The sequence below is a fragment of the Corvus cornix genome, chromosome 2 (genome assembly GCF_000738735.6).
Source record: "Corvus cornix cornix isolate S_Up_H32 chromosome 2, ASM73873v5, whole genome shotgun sequence".
In the NCBI taxonomy this organism is placed as follows: domain Eukaryota; kingdom Metazoa; phylum Chordata; class Aves; order Passeriformes; family Corvidae; genus Corvus; species Corvus cornix.
The window spans coordinates 59,311,479-59,332,737 of NC_046333.1; positions in this window are offsets into that span (position 1 = coordinate 59,311,479).

Sequence of the window (21,259 nt, forward strand, 5' to 3'; positions counted from 1 at the left end):
GACTTCTGAAGTCCTGAAGAAGTTTGCTGGTTTGAGATTGTCATGAATCATAAATGTCTGGAACATAAAGATGGCTCATCACCATTTCCCAAAAGCTTGCTTCAGGCCTATAAAACCAATTAACACTGTATATGAACAAGTAGGGGGCCAAGCTTTTCAAGGTAGGTGTATGTTTATTGATCAGCAGATACTGGAAATTTCAATCCCCCATCACCTCTGTAAAACATGAAGGCTCCTGCTTATGTTAGTGGATATCATCAACTATTTCATAATATCCATTAAATACACTATGTAAAACAGTAAGTCTTTCATCTTAGAAAGCCTAGTGGTATTCAGTTCCAGCTCTGAATGAAAGAAAACTAAGAATTACAGTCCAGAAAAAGATTTGGTTTTTTTCCCTCACTGTTATTTCCCTCTGCAATACAGTTTTCCCATGAGTCCTGAAGTATCACTGTCAGCTAATCCATGGGAAATTTAGTGATGCCAGTGAGGACATCATATTTCAAGTTAGAGGTCTGCTGCCAACACTAGTCTATAATACCAGTAAGGATTTTTTTTCTGAGATCAGAAGGTTAATCTTTGTGTCATATTAAAGTTCTTGCAAAGAAAATGGGAAGATTATAAACTATATGTGTTTAAATTAGACTTGGCACTTGGTGCTTGTTGTTTACTAACAAGTTTACAAACTTGTATTGATTGATTGTCACAGTATCTTTAAATGCTACCAGCCTTAATTTCCTGGCACAGCAGCTTAGTAGAAAGGTTAAGTGACCCTACTGGAGGGTGAGATGAGAATCAATGGTGAATCAGAATTCAGGAATGCTGCATTCAAAAGACCAAGTTTCTCTTATATGGTGTTGCCATGTCAGAAGTGATGGTGTGAGGTGATGCAATGTAGAGGGTCAAAATGATAAAGGCACAGGTGCCAAAGGTGCCACACAGGAAAAGACAGAGACTGACATAAAGTCTGTGTCCCATCTTGTCCTCCTCCTCACAGCTGGAAGCTGCTGCATCTTGGCAGTATCCCCCATCCTCTGATTCCCATTAGCTTCTGAAGTCAGCAGGAATTGATAATTGCTGGCTTGCACAGAAGGAAGAGATCACTAATCAGCCAGGTGGTGTCATCATGACTTTGTTACTGAGCTCCTACAGCCCTACTTAGCTGCTAATTTGGAAAAGCAAAATGCAGCCTTGGTTATCATCCATGAAAGGCTGCTGCCCCCAGGTTGTCAGGATTGCATCTCGAAAGGAGTCTGGTGGAGGTGCCGTAGGGCTGCTGGTCACATGGAGCCAACTTAGCCTTCTTATTTCCAGCAGCTAAATCATATTAAGAAGCAATTAATGTTCATTAAATGCTTTCCTAGTGCTGCCTTCTCATCGAGGCAATGGCTGTCATAGGGATATTAGTTATTGCAAATAGGAGGAGAGATGACTGTTACAATTAGGAAGAAGAGAAAGGTGCTAAAGATGTTCAGTGAAACTGGAGTCCCATGATCTGGTAAAGCATGAGAGTCCGCACAGTGAGGAGTTGGTGCGAGACAATCAGTTTGGGTATTTTTAGTGTAGCCATCAATGTGAGTGCTTTTAGCAAAAAAAAAAATTATAGCAAATTCACAAAACTGAAACATATGTGTTTCAAACTGGGAGAAAGTCATTGGTTCATTGCATTTCACAACTTCTTCATTTATTTCCACCCATGGTTTTGGGCAACATGGTTTTACGTAATGATAAACAGCAAGGACTAAGGTGCTGTCTGCCAGACTCCAGGACATGAAATGGCCCCAAACATTTCACTAAACAAAAATTGCAAAAAGCAGTGCATTCCTATACCCCATTAAAATAAAAAAAACTCAAGGCCAAACCCAGTAATCACCTTGTGTGGCTGTTGCTGTTATGCTTTTTTCTTGCCTTAATGTTTTTTCTGCTTTTTCAGGATGGAATTTTGTGTCCTGTAACTTAAAAATTAGGCTTTATCAAAATAATAATTTAATAACTAAATTCAGCCAGAAAACAGCCTGTTGAGATCTACATAAACCTAGCTAAATTATTAGGTGTTTAAAAGCAGTTACATGTACCATCTCTCTGAGGTGTTCATCAAGTGTGCCAGTGATGACTCATCCAGTCAGGCACCATTCACTCTCTGGAGAAGGTCAAGGTGAAAAAAAATCAGGGCACATGGAGAAGTCTTCAAGACTCTAAGTGTCTCATAAGATGTCATACTTACAGAATCACAGAATATTCTGAGTTGGAAGTGACGGACAAGGATCATCGAGTCCAACTCTTAAGTGAATGGCCTGTATGGAGATTGAACCCATGACCTGGTGTTATTAGCTCCCTGCTCTAACCAACAGCAGGGTTTGCTTCTTGTGCACAAAATTAAGGATTTTTCACTGTTGTAAACTTTGTTTTTATATTTGTCAGAGTAATATATTGTGTGCGCTTCACCAGATTCCTTTATTTAGTTTAGCTGAGAAATCAGCTTCTCCTCTTTAGCAATCATAATCCAGCCCAATGGCAGATAAATACTCATTGCCAAAAATGCATCTTGTAGCATAAGCAAAGTTGAGGCCAGTAACTACTGAAAATGAGTGCTCTACTGCCAGCCACTGTGCAAGCCTTCATCCAATTAAGGGCACCGCAGGCATGTGCCCATGACTGTAGTGCAGTCTGGTTTGTATGCTTTTTCAAAGGAAGCTGATGGGCCAAGAGGATCTGAATTACAGTTAGATACAAAGAGGGATTTTAATGCAGAAACCAAAAAACTTGCAAGTTGTTAACCTGAAGGGAGATATTTTTTTCCCCCATTCTCTTTTCTTTCCAAAGGCTCTCAGCACGACATCTTAACATGACACTATGAGAAAGGCTGTATTGGGTCAGACCAGAACAACGTGTTCTTCAGGCAGTGCCCAGTAGCACAATCCCAGGGAAGAACTGTGCAGTGATCCATCCCTAGGACCCTTTCTCAGCTTCCAGCAATCAATGGCTCGGAGAATTTCTGAACTGGAGCTAGCTGTGTGTTTAGTTGCTTTTCACGGATTTTTCTTCCAAAATTGTGTCTAATTGCTTTCTGAAACCATGTAAACTTCTGGCATCAACAGCAGCTTGTTCCAATGATTTCCATCCAAGATGAATCCTTCCATTACAATTAACCCAGGAACAATTTGCAAGTCTCTGTTGTTATTTGGAAACTCTGATCTCCTTCGCTAAAGGAGGTGATGTACTAAGTATTCTTTTGCAAAGAATTTTACTACAGTTGCACAAAACAGCGCTGCTGTTAATACAAATTCACAGCATCCATTGCTAGAATTCAGTGGGAGTTATTACAGAGCATACTGTGAATGCAAATTAAAAATAATGCACAACACTCAACCAAATCCTAATGGACCAATGGCACAATGTCAAATACATCAGGAGCAAAGACTTTTAATACAATTATTAAAACCCCAAGTAAAAAAACAAAGCAAGTAAATTAGCACTGAAAAAAACTGTTGGAGCAACATTTACTTGTCATAGATCAGCATGCAGACTGACTGTACAGCTCCCAGAGGCTTTTAAAATGCCTGCATGGCTGAAGGGGGAATATGCCCCCAGGGATGTCATATAATAGAAGGGTTCTCATTGGGCACTGTAGTCAATGGTTGAGGTAACTAAGTCAAACTAAACATTTTTTTCCATCACTGAGTGTGGCACAGTGTGTCCAGCTGCCCATCTGTAGAAAATTCCTATTTGGGATCACATGTTTGTTGAAGTGTGCATATAAAATACATAGTGATAGAAATGAGCGGCCATAGTGGACTCCAGAGTCATCTTTTATGATACATGTGATGGGATGTGGTGGTCAGTCAGCATCATTTATGAAAAATCAGAGCAACAATTCAGGAAAATAAATGCATGATGAGAGCAAATAGTGGGGATCACTTGGAAGAAGAAAAAAAAAAGGGATGGGTGTATGTAGGCCTAATCTTGTGATGGGAAGATTATCCATTGAATTTCATCCAAGAGGGTTGCCTGACTGTTCAGCTCCAAATGTCTTTTTGGGATCACAGTGCACTGAAAAAAGCTAGAGCCCTTTTTTTCTATATATATATTTTTTGGCATTCCTACATTTTCTTTGTTGAAATTCACAGAGTACAGTAAATGGAAAAATAAGGAAGAATCCTGTTCCAATGTATGAGGATAGACTACTTCATTGGTATGGAAGAACACCACAGAAGTGGTACAGAGCACCATGAACTCATGGGTTTGAGGGGTTTGGAGGAAGAAAGACAGGACCTCTGTCTTTAAACTGGAAAAAAGCCATTAACCTCATTAAATAGAGTTAAAAATATAACTGCCCAGATTGCAGCCTAAACATATTCTTACATAATAGTGATTCTCACAGTCTCTTCTGCAGTAAAAACTGTTGAACACTCCATAGAAACATAGCAGCTGCAAATCCCAGAGTTTCCTTCTTCTATCATCAGGTACTTCTTAGGCTATTTGCAGCAGTGAAGTTAATACTGATAAGGCTGTGATACAAGGGGGCTGCCAAAGGGGTGCAGGTGAGGGAGGTGGGGGTAAACAGACAGGGCTTGTGACTGTGGGATACCTTGCTGTGAAAAGGAGACCACCTGGAGGAGAAACCATGTCCCATAAATCATGGGGCTGTGTAGGAAAGGAATTGGTGCTTGAGAGTCAGGGTTCAACAAGGTCCCTTAGCTCAGATGCAGCTTTAAGCATGTGTTAACGTGGGGCCAGTCTTGAGCTGCTGGTGAGACACCTGCCAGAGTCCTCTGAAAGTTCAGTGTGTCTCTGCAGTGAAACATCAGTATTTACACAGGGCAGGGGGCATATCCATGCAGTGATGAGGAAAAGCAAGGCAGTCACTGAATCTTCAGCACATCCTGGGAAGAGAAATATTATAGGAAAATAAGCCATACAAAAAAATATACCTCTTTTGCATTATGGCGGCTTCCTGTTTCAGAACCATCAGTGAAAGCAAGGTGGGAAAAAACTCTACACAATGCTTTATTTCTGTTTGTCTAGTAACATCTTGAGCCATTTATAAACTGGAACTGAAAGCTTTATGTCCAAACAGAAATAAATCCAGGGTACTTTAAGAGCTAGCAAGATATACAGGCATTTGGGAATACTTTTTGTAAACTGGAGTTGTCCCAAATGTCTTTTTTTCTCCGTTCTGAAGTAATTTTCTGTCTGAATGATACTAGTTGTAGACCAGAGTCCAAAATGAGGGAAAACATGATGGGATTTATGCCAACATATGAGAGAGCCATGTCAGCCAGTGCATGAGCATTGGTGTTCTGCTGGGGAGAGGACTGGCAGTGGGGCAGCTGGATTGGGGCTGTCCCTGGCAGCTGCAAAGCAGCACAGCCCCTCTCTGGCATGAGGAGAAAGTGAGAAACCTTGGAAGACCTGTGCCGTGGCCAGGGGGTGTGGAAGGTGGCAGGCAGAGACCAAGGGAGGGAGTTAGGACATTTTCCTTCTCACGGCAGATCATCATCAATTTGGCTCAGCTCTCTCCCTCTCTCTCTGTATCTCTCCTCTAAAAATGTAGTGCTAGGTACAGGACTTCAGTAAATACGCTGATATCCCACAGCTTGGTGACAGGCCTTGCTGATCGTATTGCAGCCCTGGCTCACTTTCATTAGGCTCTGCAAATATACTGCCATTCTCGCAAAATCTATGTGCTGGGTAAGCCAGAATCTCTCCTATGGTCCTCAGATAGCCACTTACCTATTTGTCTCCCTCTCAATTACTGTACTCACAGAGAAAGCACATTTTAGTTTATTATATCCAGTGCTTTTGATGGCCTGGCAGGAAAGAATTAAGGTCTAGCAGAGGGGAAAACCAAATGTAGCTTAGGAAGAGTGAGTGTCATCTGAACAGAAGGGATCAATAACAACTCTTATGTTTAGCATTATTTTCAGAACAGGCATTCAGTACCTAGCTCCCAGATGAGATTTTCTGCAGCACATGGTCATTTTCTTCTTACAGATTGACCAACCTAATTTTTAACCTTGAGAGCTTTAACACTCATGCTACTTATTTGGGCATGCCCTACAGATAACAAATCCATCTAAATAGACTAAGCTTATAAATATATGGTTTGCATACACCATTTCTGAGTCTTCTTTATTGAATAGCCTTGGCCTCACCAGTAGATCTGAAGAAATCTAAAAATGTATCAGTGTTTGGGAAGAGGACCCAAAAGGGAGATCAGGAGCAAGGTGAGGAGGATGGAGGCGCCAGGAAGGTGAGGAGGTGTGTGGGGAGCACAGGGGTTCAGTGTGGGGGACAAGATGGCATGTGAAGTGTGTGGAGCCCGAGTCCTAAGGGCAGAGGGGAGGGAGGATGAAGGCATTTTCAGCTGAGAGGAATTCTGGTGCTTAAAGTACCATTATCATGTGCTGGGGAGATGTGCATTTTAAATACCAGCATTTAAAATCCTTCGCCTTTAATGTCGTGTTTGCATATTGCATGAGTATGCATTTGACCGAATAGCTGAGTGTGTGTAAAAGTCAATTCTAAAGCAAGGAATCATCACTTGGAACCTGCAGCTGGAAAAAATTTATTCAGGCTTCCCAGATGCGCTCAGGCTCAGCTTGGCTGTCCTTAAGAGCAAACCGAAAATTTAACAAGTAAGCAATATGTGAAATTGTTTTGAATAACTGTTGGGTATGGTCATGAAAACCTGAATGAGCCCCCTGCTGACAGCTGACCAGAGAGTACCACAGAGACCAGCAAGCAGACGCAGCAGCACTTCCCTGAACTGCCCCACACCACACTACTTGGATCTTCTTTGAGGCGAGAGAGTGCTTCATCTTTGCACCACCTTTTTCCTTCTCGTGTGACTCAGTCTTCAGTATGTGTATGGTGCAGTAACTTTTGGGGAAAAAAATCCCCAGCAACCAACAATCTTTTCACCAGGGATGACATTGAGGCCACAAATTCAGTCCACATTGGAGGAGTTGGAACTAGCTCCCTTTCTCAACCACAGTGAACCAAATTTTCAGCACTGAATTGCATGTTTTCATTTCTGAGGCATGTTAGCATCTAGCTGAGGATGAGTAACGTGTAGTGGTTGGTATCTGAAAGATCTGCTGCACGGGATATTTGCATGTAGCCTACTGAGCACCATAAGACAGGAACCAGTGCTGTCATGGGGCCTGTTTCCTGTCTGGCCCAGTGATGCATGTCAAGATCTGAAGCTAGATGATCTCTGAAAATTAAAAGGTGCCAAGTAATTCAAACTTGTGACATATTGATTTCTCTGTTCAGACACCATATAATTCGTAAAGCTGCAACACAGCACTATAACTCAATGTTTGGTCTTTAATGACTGGCCCAGTTATAAATACTGTTTTACCATTTACTGACATTTTACATTTATTGAGCATGTATTTTATCTAGATGCATAAACAGAGTACAGGCCATTTTTAACAAACAGAAAAATATTTCAGGCTAAACAAAAGCAAGAATGCACAACTACGTGAATGCACTCCCAATTCGTGATGAGAAGGTGTTGCCAGATGTTCTGCAGGAAACTGGGGAAGGTGTGTATAGCGGCCAGGTTGGGGTCTGTGGCTCAGACCCAGGAAGCTGTGACTGCTCCAGAGAGAGTGTCCCGCAAGGGACAGTCTTCCAGAGGTCTGCGGCGATCCCTCGGCCGCTGGGGCGCCTCTGCAGAAAGGGTGCCTGTCTCAGCAGGCTGTCAGCCCTTTAGGGATTCAGCGAGAATGATTTCAGCTCTTGTTCTGCGAGGCAGACCCCAGGCTGGACCGGGGGGAGAGAGACGGGAGGCTCGTATTGATGCCATGAAGATTTTTTGCCTTTTCTTTTATACCCCTGTTATACCTTTTTACAACTTCTGTATTCCCAGTGCTTTTTGCCTACATTCTTGGACTTGTTTGTCAAGCTAAGAGACTAAACATTTTAGAAGCTTTGTAGCTAGGGATCAGTGTGCCCCAGACCCCAAGGTCCTCTCCAGAACACATTCTGTGAACCAAGATAGAACCATCCAGGGGAAGGTTCCTTGGGGAGGGGGGCTCACTTGAGCCTCTCATTGGGGAATCTTTGATAGATATGCTAATTAGTAAAACCTATAATGATATACCCAATGTTGGGGGGGGGAGGCGGACAGAGATAGACTCGGCGGGGTGCATCCCGATGCATATGACCTGGACGTGTACACCTAAGGATCCTTAAAAATAAATACTAAGGTAAAATCCCTTTTCCCCTTCTAACCGTGTATGCCTCTTGATTTTAAGACCAGGAAAAGGCATCAGTATAGCAGTTCTGCATGAGGCAGCTTTATCAGTCTGTACCCCGCAAAAGGGAGGCTAGGGACGAGTTCTCCAACTCAAAGGGACAGAGGGCTAGATCTTATAGGGATTCAGGGGTGGGTGTGAGATGGTAGAGGCCAATGGGTTACAATGAATCTACATAGGGTATCCAAGAGTAGCATGGTTCTTGTTTTCTCTCATTCTCACCGAAAGTGTTGCCTTTTCCAAGGGGATTCTGCTGGGAGGTTATACAATCTCCTTATCAGCAGGCCTCCCTCCAGGGCAGGGGCTGGGCATACGCCACAGGTGTGGGCCAGGGGGATGTGAGCAGAGCATGGAGAATAGTGTTGGAAGAGCTGCAGTAGGAACCCATGTCCTGGATAGCAGTTGGCTGAGTTCCTAAGCTGGATGTGACATGAGTGGCAGTGCTTTGAGCTGCACTCTCATTTACCCCACACAAGGCATCATCCTAATAACAAACTGCAGCACCTGTTGGAGGGGACAGCAGGGAAGGGAGCTGTGTTTTCCTCAGGCTCTGGGTGAAGAAACACTGAAGGAGCTCTGTGGTGGGCACATGAAGATCAGATCTCTGTTGGGTTTTTTTTCCTGGTTATAGCAAACAGGAATTATTTTCTGTAGACTGTAGCATCTGCACTCCCAGGTTCAGGTAACGTTACAGAAAAAGTCACAGAGCTCCCCCTTGGACTGTACTGATCTATTCTGTAATCATAAGGGTAAAATTGTATAAAATTTGGAAGTTCAGGTTAGATTCCTGAGTCCATAGATAGTGACTTCTCTTTTATTTAAGTAAAGAGAACATTTTTAGGAAATTAAGTAAGTAATGAAATATAAACTTACCTCCCCATTCACAATTTGTTTTTAAATAACCTATAGATACTGTGTTTACCTAGACAGGATGCAAAATGAATAAATTATGTACAAACAAGCTGGTTTCGCCAGTTATAGATATAAAACCTTGTAAGGGCTTCTGGTTTTAAAAGGAAGTTGAAATGATATATTTTTCATGTAAAGTATTAACATCATTAAATCTATTTATTTAAAAGATCTTTAAAAAACCAGGACACAAAAGTTTACTTTTATAGGACACAGATGGCACATCATGGCTGGGTTTCACATTATGAGATACAGTCATATGAAATATATACATCTGCATCTGAACCATTCACCCTGGTTCCATTTGTACTTAAACAAAAGATACTTCTGGAGAGAAATTTCTCTCATCCAAAAGTGAACATATTTAAGCTGATATTTATTATCATGTGTGTAAAAAAAAAAAACCTCCAGAGAGAAAAGCCCTCTTCTCCTGAGAAACAGAGGAATTAAAAGCATTCCTGTCCTCATCTGAAAACACAGGTTTTTTCATTCATTCAGACATATTATTTTATGAGATGACAGCAAGCTTTTAAATGAGTATTTCTTACATAGCCTGGCACACAACTTCTACTGGAGACACAAGGTTGAGTGAAGTCACATTTTGACATGGTCTAAGCTTGATAGATATAAGGTTTAATTACACTTGCATATTTAATTATGTGGGAAAAATAATTTAGAGACTTGTTACAGTGCTTGTTCTCATTGCCTTATTGACATGAGTTATCTTATCCATGAACACCCTGCTATATTCACACTACTTACTTCAATTTCTCCTGAATTTAGAGCCAAAATTAGCCTTTATCCTTTTCATGTAGAAGATGTTTGCCATACTTATCTTATAGGAGGTGGAATTTTCCAAGCACTTACCACAGAAATCAAAGGTGGTTTTGCTGTTAAATTCCCCAGAGAGCAGAATTAGTTGGTAGGAACTACACAGAGAAATCCTGCATCCACCAAAATAACTCATCCATCATCTGTGAAGGGCTCTGGTACCCTGACTGGATGGCACTGGTGTGCAGAGCACTACCAGGGCTGTGGCTCACACTGTGTTAAGAAGGTCACAAAGTGTGTGTGCTTGCTTTGGGAATTCAACTATCAAAAGCCCATTCTTCTTGAAGTTATAAGAGACTTGGAAAGAATATTGGGTTGAGCTTTTACTTACATTAATGAGAAAACCAATAACTAATGAAAGTCTAGGTTCAAATCAGTGAACCATACAATCATTTAATCTGGGAGAACTCTAAGATCATAGAGTCCAACTCTTAACCCACCACTGCCAAGTCCATCTCTAAGCCACGTCCCTCAGTGGCACACCCACGTGTCTCTACAACTCATATTCTGTCAGGCTGAGCATGCTCCTTCAAGAAAAGGAGCTGCCACAGATCTTGATGTACTAAGCCATAAATGTACAAGGTGATTACAGCAGATGTAGCCCCTGAACAGGCTAATGGGTCTGGGCACAAAGAACGCTGAGAGCCACAAAACGTGGTGAGTACACACACAGCCCAGCCATGCAGGAGGCCTTCCTAGGCAGCAGTACAGCTGGAATATCTTAGTGAACAAAGGGGAGCTAAACTCCTTAAAAAAAAAAGGCTTGGCAAAACTATTAAAAAACCTCTTTATCTGTTAAAAAAAAAAAGAAGACTCACGCTGCAGTTCCTGGAAAATGACAGTCAAATTGAAACAGGGCAAGAAATCTGCTCCTAAACCTCTCCTGTGAACATGTTTTAAGAAGTTTTGTCTTTTGCATTTGAGTCATTGTATTGAGTTACAGAAGTGGAAGTGTTAAAAGAATTTCCATCATGCAAAATATCCAGCTAGTCAAAAAAAGCCATTCTAATTTTGTAAATTCTTCCTAAAGAAGTGACTGTTATGGGGAAGGGGAAGTAGTAATTAATGTAGATGGTGCTGTCTCAGAAGCATAGTGAGCTTGGCTGCTCAAAGAGCTTGTTTTATGATTATTTAGGTATTACCTTTTCTCAAAAACGTTTACTGAGGACCCCTGTTAGTTTGAAATAGTAGTTTTCATAGGATTTCTTCACTGCACCTGCTATTCTTAATTTGAACAAAACAGACATTCTTTGAGTAGCTTTTTTATAGTGTAGTCTAAGCTTTATGTAAATAATCTTTATATTTATACATGAGCTGGGATGAGTAATTTGTCCAGGATATAGCAATGTACTATACTGCCATTGAATTAAAACACAAACAGTTTGGTCATGAGGTAGCTTTACTGTAAACCCTAAATTAGATTAGATTAGATTAGATTGGAAAAGTGGTTGCCTTTCCCTGGCCAGGATTAAAATGTTAGCTGCTTTGGATATCAGGAAAATATTCTCAGGACAAAATCTCAAGAAACCGAAGGATGCCTGTGATTTAATTAGGCATCTTGTGCCATTTAGTGTTTCCCCAACTGCTCAGTCACTGGAGTCATGAGATTCTGAAAAGCCATGCTTTTCCTTTAAAAACAAAATTACTAGTCCTTAAAATTGCTGAGGTAAAAAAAATTAAAAGGAAGCTCCTTAGTGTTAAAGAAACCAAAAAGAAAAAAAAAAGATCAAGTATTTTGGAAGAACTGGTGTGTTTCTATGCAGGTTTTGAAAAGCTGTGTTTGATAGTATCAGCCATTATTAAGCAACTAATGTGGAAAAGAGACTGTATAGTTCACAGGGATAATTTTTTAAATCATTTTGCACCCCTTGGTCCTTAGAAGAAACCCCCAAAGAAATAATGATCAGGCAGAAGAGCCCCAGCCTCTGTAGGAGCAAAGTCCTGAGCCTCCTCCAACCCAGCACAGCAGACAGCAAGCAGCACATGTCCCAGATTGCTCCTGTCTGGCACAGCTGGAACTGCTGCCTCCTTCCTGGCACTGACATTCACAGTGCTAACGACTCAGTAGCAACTACTCTCAATCAGCCAGCAATATCGATGGTTTTCTACAGATCTCACAGCTGTGCTCCTGTTCTGGGACTTGATGTCTATGCCAGACTGTCCTGAAGGTGAGAGGAGAGATGGGGGGGAAGGGGCCCCAGGGCTGCTGCACTCACCCCTCCGCCTCAACACATAGCAGGTGGCAGCAGGTCTTTGCCTCCACAGTGCAGCCTGGGCAACACAAAGAGCTTGAGACATTTAAGATCATAACAACCATTTTGTGTGTTTTTAGAGTAGCCTCAATACCTCTCTCCAACCATGTCTGAGAGGAAAAAAGCAAAAGGAGAAGGATGCAACCAACAGGGCTTTCCCTTAGTGTCAACACTCAGCACTGTGAAATCTTCAGGTTAGTGGTTATCTCTGGACTGCCTTGTTAAAAAAACCTAAGGGTTTTTTCTTCCAGGAATTTGTCTAAATTCCTCTTGAACTTCCTTGTTACATGGAATTTAATTTCGCACTTTGGTTGGGAATTACGTGAAAAAAAGAAATCATCCTGTCATTTAATTTGCATTGGATGTCTGATAATTTCAGAACTTGATCCTTATGGTGTGCAAACAGTGGTTAACATTTTCTCATGATCCTCCTACCAGACATTGATTTAATTAGCCTTGTCTTAATGCTTCTCAGCTTATGAGTTCTTTCCAATTTTTTTACATCTGGAAGTAATTCTCAAAAGGTCTGAAAAAATTTAGGAGCACAGCTTATGAAAAATCCACATTTTCCAGTATCTGTCTTTAAGACTGATAACTTGGCATTGTCCTTGGTAATTAACTTGCCAGTACTACATGCCATGTTTCTAACAAGGTCTTTTTTGCACAAATTCAAAATACAGTAACAAGGAACTGGGCATCTTTTACCTGTGGCTGGATAAAAGCATTGAAAAATATACAAAATCAGAACAACAACATTAATGTTTTATAAAGGAAAAAAATGTGATATGAGATTGTATCTTTTACCAGTGATAGGGAAAATAAAAACCCCAAAGAAATATTGCTTCAAGGTTTTGTAGAAGCCTAATTTGAGGCAACTATTTATAGATGCTGCGTATTATGTTAATTCGGCTTCTCCTGACACACAAAGGCTTCCTTTGAGAGCTTTTGTAGTAAAAGAAGGAAGAAAGTGAGGGGCCCTCCCAAATAGAGATATGATAAAAGCTGCTGTCATTAAAACAGATCATCAGAAAGAGAGAAGGAAATACTGAGACACCATTCATCACTTTGAGCAATGCTCACAAATAGCTCCTGGTTAGGTAGAACTAGCTGCAGTTTTTATGAAGAGGGATATGTTATCAGAAAAGTGCAATTTTTCCTTTTTTGCAGGCTGTTTACAAACTCATCCCAATTTCTGCCAGTGTTATTTGCAATAATTCATTCAAATACCTCACTCAAAACAGTAAGAAAGAATTAATTTCTATTTGAAAATAAATTTCTTTTCCCTGAAATGTTGTTGGGTTGGGGTTTTTTTCAGAAATGGGATGTGAAGTTTTCAGCTTCTAGACTGTATGCAAACAGATCATTTTAAATGGGTTATTTTCATTGTATTGAGGTCATTGATCACACTATTTTTTCTACTGCATGACTGTAGTCATGAAAAATAAGATTTTTGACATGGGAAAACAGACCAGAACTAATGAACTATCAACAATGCATATGAATAACAACCAGAAATGAACTGTGCTTTGTAGAATTTTAGGTTAGTTTTTATTTTTGGTGGTTTAAAAGGAATAGTGGCACCATTGCCACCTTCACTGATTGCTTTACCCATAAAAATGCAATTTTTTCAGGGAGAAAAAAAGAAAATCTTTACAAATTAATGTCTGCAAACACAATATGGTTAGGGTATAAATGTAATGTCAGAAATTATGTGTTTATGGATGCTGCTTTGTGGCCAAATTCTTTCCACTCCCTTGCAGACAGACAGCAGGGGAGTAAAACCCTTTATATGGTGAAAAAGTCCACTCACAATGTAGACATCTTCTAGAAATGTGGTGCTGGATTTATTTAAAAATATTAACAAAACACTAGAAATCATTCACTTGGAGATTATTATAACTCATTTGTATCAAGCTGTTTTTCCATTAGTCTGTAGTAGTGCCATTAACCAGACACTCAAAATACCAGTCATTTGGGCAGTGCTCAAAGAGAAGCTTCTCTCCAGTCTATGGCAGAGCAGCATCAGCCACCATACAGCTGCTCTGGGTGCTGCCTATGGGTAAGGGGACGAGGCAGGAGGTGGGAGGAGGTGGCAGGCCAGCTGCTTGCCCGCACAAAAACTCTATCCACCAGCTGCTGGGGTGGCCTGGGAGCACCCTGGAGGATTTGTCTGATGTGAGCAGGCATGCTGTGCTGCTCCAGGGAGGGCACAAACTACAGAGGGGCTGACAAAGTTTTAAAAATTACTTGTCTGCACTCCAAAATCATCAAGCATATCACGTTTTGTATATTGCCCACATAATATGGACACGTAAGTTAAGCGCTGAGGCTCGGAAGATTTGATGCCTGTGCAGGTGCTGCTGGCCACAAAGGCTCTGCCAGCTTGCACAGGGATTTTGCTGTGGTATGCACTAAATGGTGTTGACTTAACCTCATCCCAGATATTACTTGAATAAACCCACACCATCAAATAACATCTTGGGCTAGGAAATCTGTGTCTAGACCAGATGTAAAGATATATTTAAAGCAATCTCACCATCTCTTATAATTCTCTCTCCTAGCAGTAGTCTGTAGTCAGGCTGGAGATGTGTAAAATCAGGGGTGTTGTTGTTTTTCAGGCCAGGGATAGCAAGTAATCAGTAGCCTAGAAACATCACCATTGCACTCATGTCCTTTGAGGTAGCAGCTGATACCAAGACTACAGAATCAAAATTAATCTTTCTGGACATATGGTTAAATCAACATAATTTCTTATCATCCTATTCCTTGGGGATAGAGGCAGAGAGCATCCAGATCTCCTGCATCCTATTATTAGGGATGTTACTATCATTACTTGCTGAAAAGCAATGTCGACTGAAAAAGGAACACTTTCTTCTTGCTAAAGGACCTGCCTTTTAATTTTTATTCTAGCATTGTTCAGGGTAGGGGGTGGTGCTATTAAAATGAGCTTCATTCTGCTGGGATAATGAATTCATTTATATTCTTCTATGCAACTGTCTTTACCACACTTTGTCACTGAGCCACTCTGAATTTTCAGTTGATGCAACCAGATAGAGTTGAATTGGAAAAAGCTGACATTTCCAAACATGCCTGAGTAGGAAATGATTCAGTGGTTCCAAGGAGTAGAGCCAACTGTAAATGACCATTTGTAACATGATACATCTGGAACCCTAAGCCACCCTTTTGTTTTATGAGCTTCTAATCCTGCTATTTTAATGTGTGGTGCTTTCCTTTTCCATAGGAGGATTTTGATCCCATGCTGGTTTCTTTTGCATCTGGTGTGAAGAATTTGCATTGTAGCTGTCTAGGGAACTCATCATAGGGACAACCAGTGGTCCCTGCCCTCTGCAAACCCCACTGGGTCCCAGTCAGCCCAGGGCAGGCTGTTGATGTAGTAGGGTGAAGAGTACATCTAAAGAAATTAGTCAGTGACTGAGCCTTTGCCATTTCGATGATTAGATTTTGACCTTGGATTCAAAATAGTCATTTGCATTTGTCACAAAAGTGGTCACTGAGGTATGCAAGTCATGCTGGCTTATTTTCTAACAGCCTATTTTGCAGCATATTGAGGTATTGTATGCCCTGGGAGAACTATCAAAAGCTTGTTTTACCTAATAAGGAAACTGCTGAGGCATATGAATAACCGTTCTGTTTTCCAATACATTTCACACCGATTAATTTTCCAGTTTTATGAAACAAGCTGCAGTTATCTTTGAGTCAGGTTCAGCGAACCAGTGCTTGACTTTAAATAGAAAACTACTGATGTTGCTGGGCAGATGCACACAGGCTTTCAAAAGACCAGTGCTCCCATCAATACCGAATGAAACCATCTTCTTCAATCTCCCACTTGCTTGCTTCTGGCTACAGGAACACTGACTTCCCTTGTAACTGAAGTATATTTTTATTTGATACTTGCAATATTTTCTTGTAAGAACTTGTGTATCAGCCCTGTTCAAGTTTCATAAAACTTCAAGTTTCATAAAAGAAGAAATGAAGTTCAATTTTACTTTTCTAATTCCTTTTCTATAGTTTACAGGTTTCTCTGAATCAGGTACTTTGTGGTAGAGAAGCTGAAGATGTGTTTGGCAGGCTGGCTAAAGGAACAGCTGAGCTGTTTGCTACTCAGATGGTTTTGTGTTTTGATTCTGTCCATGAGAGTGTTCCATAAACTACCAATATTAAATACTTAGTCTTCTTTCTAACATTAGTGCTGCTAGGCACCACATTCCTGAGAAAATAATTCATGCTTCTAAGGCACACAGTCAAGTCTTGCTTATATTAAGCCAGTAGGAACAGAATAAACATAAAACTCATGTCACTTACCTTTTCATGCTCAACTGCCTGGATCTCTGCAGCACTCAGGAGACCACTGGTGTGCTAGAGGATCAAGCTGTTGGCACATGAGGAGGGATGAGAAGAGGTGTCTGTGACATGGCTGCAGGACCCTCACCCAAGGACTTGCACAGTTCCCTTCCACTGCTGTTCCCTGCAACATAGCATAGGAGCACCATAACTCCCTGTGTAATACTTCTGCCTGCCAGCCAGGTCAGAGCCTCACACACAGATCCTTTCCAAGGCAGTAACGAAGGATGTTGAATCCTTGCACTGAGGCCTCCTGGTCTGTGCATGTAGAAAGCTCTGGCATCGTATTGCCAGCACAGCCAGCAGCCAGGGAAAGATTCCACACATAGGTTTAAACATTCCTAGCATGAAAGGTGCCATTTAAGCATCAGTCATCATGTTCACTGTTGGCAGAGGACTAGGTGACTCGTTTTATCACCAAGGCTATTCCTAGAAAAAGAAAATGTAAAGTGCGTTAGAAAGGCAGAAGGGCTCCAAGTACACGAAATCTTATAGTCTTTATAGGAGAGCCTAAAGTATCACCATTAAGCACCAATAAAATCCTGAGTGATTAAAGATCAGAGGAAATAGAAATGGGTTTGTGTTTCTGGCTATGCAGCATCATGCCAGGACTCACAGCGGGATCAGAGATATGTGGTGCCAGAGACCAGAGACCCAGGCACAGGTGATCAGCATTTGCTGGAGTTGTGGGTCTATGGTATTTTACAAATTGTTAACAGCTGCATGAGAAATACTTCAACATCCTAAATAGAGAACTCTGGAACAAGCACCACTTTGTTTCCCATGACTATTAGTTCACCTCTTAACCAAACCTTTTCCTGCCCATGGGAATGATTTCCACTCATCTTATTGTTATATATTGTTAGAAAAATGGAGAGGGTATTACACTCAGAGAATGTTTTTAAAGTCACCCTATCAATCCTATTTTTGTTTGCTTTGTGGAGTTGTCTCAGAGTACACAAGATGGCTTGCTTTCAGATTAAATTAAACCAGAAGACAGGCTTCTGGGTTGTATCTAATGGGCTACAACCACTAATGGTGTTAATAGCCTCCTCCATCCCCCTCTGTGCCCCCACCCTGGATAGTGTGGACACTGTATCCCCAGTGCCAATTGTTTAACCCCATAGACCTACTCCTATTGCAAGCCACTACTCAGCAGCATGGGCATCCTTTCAGATGCTCCAGCCAGGTTCCTGCTGATTTATGCCTTTGCTGATCTGGACAGCAGTATGGGGTCTCTGACGCTTCCAATTCAATTTGAGCGTGTCAACTGACACATCTGCAGCCTTGCAGGTTGTAAACTTCAAAATCTGTAGACTAAATTCACTGATTGTATGTCAGGGTGTCCATGCCCTGTCCATGTCTACATCCTCCTCACAGAACTCCCTAGCCTCCAGCTCCTTACTTCATGATTCCTCATAACTTTGCCTTATCACTTCTTTACACAGGTGGATGCACCAGCTCTGTTCCTTCCCTCAAATATAATTTGAACTCATGCAATGTAGCAAAGCACAGAGGAGTTAAAATCCATTAAGTTAGCAGGCTTGAGAGAGGGTATTATGGCAGAAAGCATTCTGCATATTGCTTAACACCTATTTTACCTATCTCAGTGTCCTGGTTTCAGCTAGAATAGAGTGAATTTCTTCTCAGTAGCTGTTACAGTGCTGTGTTTTGGATTCAGAATGAGAGAGCTGTTGATAACATATCAATGTGTTTTTTTGCTAAGTCATTTTATTCTAAGTCAGGGAGTTTTGTTTTTCCTTGTCTCATGCTCTGCCAGTGAAGAGATGCACAAAAAAACCACATTGGGAGGGAGCATAGCAGGGACAGGTGATCCAAACTGACCAAAAAGTTCCACACCACAGAACATCATTCCCAGTGTATAAACTGGGAGGAGTTACCCAGAAGCATGGCTGATCTGGGTTTGGGAAGGGAGGTCTGGCACTGGCAGAGCAGTTGTACTGTGCATCAATGATTTGTTTCCTTTTTATTATCAGTATCATTATTTACCAGTATTATTGTATTTTACTTTATTTTCAATTATTAATCTGATCTTGTCTCAACATACAAGTTTTACTTCAATTCTCCTCCCCATTCCACCAGGGAGAGGGGGGTTGAGTGAGCAGCTGGGGTGGTGTTTTGTCTCCAGCTGGGCTTAAAACCATGACAGTCCTATTTTGGCACCTGAACAGGGGAACCAAAGGTTGAGATAAGGACCAGAGTATGTTAAAAGAAAATTGTTATAAACATTCATTGTATTGGTTTAAAAATAGTTGCTAGTTAAAATGTGGACTTATTAGCCCTCATATCTGTGGTGTTTTGTCTGGGTTATACCTGTAATACCTCACTTGCAGAATGTGTTCTTTGTGGTGTATTTCGTAGGATGAGTTTATGATATGACAGTGTTTCTGGTTGGGACACCAGCCTAGTGGATATATTCAGTATTGCAGGTACCTCTGTGCTTTGGGAGTCATCTACTCGAAACAACTGAAAATCACACCTTCTTTTTCTCCTTTTTCTCAGAGGAACAACATATGGAGGAAACATCTTCCTTTTTTTGTTTTTTCTTTTCTTTCCTCCTTTATTCCTTCCTTGTCCTCCAGGCTGATTACAGTAGTCAAGAATTTTAAAGATTTTCAATATCCTGTAGCTACCCTTGAAACCAAACTGGTCTTCCTGCTAGGAGCCAGCACGTTTTTGCATATGGTTCAGGCCTTCTTTCCTCATTTTTCCTTCTTCTAAGGTCAGATTTTTCCCCTCTTCTAAGGTCAGACAAATAATTAAGAACATTACCTAGAGATCTGCCCAAAAGTTGGATAGTTCAGAGTGGCGGGGTGGGTGGGATTGTATGAGCAAGTCCCTAGGGCAGTGGGCACCTACAACGTGTTTGCACCTTACCCCTAAACATGTGCAGAATCCAGAAAAGTAGCAAAGTATTTTTAAAAAGTGTCTTAACGCCCTGGCACCCCAAAGAAGACCCAAATCTCTGCAGTGTGTTGGGGCCTGGCCCAGGCCTCTTGAGCCATGTTCAACACTGCTCAGTGGCCTCAGGAGGAGAAGGTCTTTAAATCTGACAATGTGGCAACAGGCCCTGCAGCTGTTCCAACTCCAGCAATAGGCACTGCCACTACTCCACCCCTGGAAATTACTCTGCATACTGCAGATCTTGTTTCTATCTTCTCTCCATATTTGTTTTCCTCAGAATGAATTGGTTCAGGAGTAGATGGCTTCCTGAAATCTGAGGACTGGCCAAAAGTCTATATTCAAAAATGGCTCTATTTCAGACAGAAAAAACCCATCAAGATAATATATGGACTTGACAACTCAGCTATAAGCACCTGTTCATCTCTTTATAGGTGAAGTTCAGTTGAGTGCATCTTGCTTCTAAAATTGTCCTGACACTACTGGGAATCTTGGCTCAGAGTAAAGGAAATGAGCAAACCCAGGAGCTCTGCCAAACTCAGTGCTATGAACACTGAGTGTACTGGGGAGCAGAGAGAAGGCTTCTTGTTCACCTCACAGTCACTGGCAAGTTCTACTGTCATATTTAATTTTCCATGAAATTATATTCAGACATAGGAGGGAAGTATCAGAAAGATTATTCATGTCTTGGCCAGGGTCTACACAGAGGAGGGCTATCAGTGATAGCAGGTCTTCGTTAAAGGGTTTATTTTGTTCATGAACGAAGACCAGGTTTTCAGATGTGAGCAAGTTGTGGTCACTACAATGAGAAGGGAGTTTTGCTGTCAGGTTAGATCTCCATGCTGCTGCCAGTTTCTTTGCAGCTGTTGCCCCTCAAAATAGTCTCCAGTTAAGGAGGTGCTAAAAAAATATGATGATATGAAGACAAAAATAAGTAATTCACTAAACAGGAAACATTGTAAAAGTACATACATTGAGTCAGAACAAAAATCTGTGACTTACAGTACTTTGACCCAAGCTTCTTCTGAGACTGCCAGTGGCAGAAAAAAAGGCAAGAACCCCTCCTTGACTAAGAAAGCTGTTTTTAGGTACTTTACAAGGCACCTAATGTACTATTTGCTTTGACAAAACTCAGTTTTAAAACCAAGCGACTAAACAAGCAGGATAATACAGTGTGGTGGTTTATTGGTTTGTAGGGACAAACAGCTGCTTGAAACTTTTGTGACTGGCACAGAGTCAAGAGGTGACAGGGAGGTTGCTAGACCACTTGGATGGGCTGGTAATGCCTCTGTGATGACATATTTTAAGGAAGGAGGAAGTGCGAGAAGTTCCTTTTCCTGCTTCCCCGCTGAGGGGTGGTGAGGCAGGGGGCTCCTGGGCCTGCTCCTGGAGCGGGCCACCAGGGCCCCCAGCGTGGCGGCCGGGGCTGGGCCACCAGGAGAACCACCCTGGAGCCGCAAGCAGCTGTGAACAGCCGTGAGCAGCCGTGCAGCCAGGACCAGGCGGTGCGGGCCTCTGGGGCTGGCACAGCCCATGCGGGGCCAGCAGGCCCTTCCATTCAGCCGGCGCAGCTTGCGCCGAACCGGGCAAAAAACACCACGCAGCTGGCAACGAGAAACATGGCGAATATTTCCTGAGTGCAGAGCCCAGACGAGATCAACTTCTCAGCTGCAACTTGACAGACACCAACTTTCTTCCAAGTCAGAGAGAAAGGAA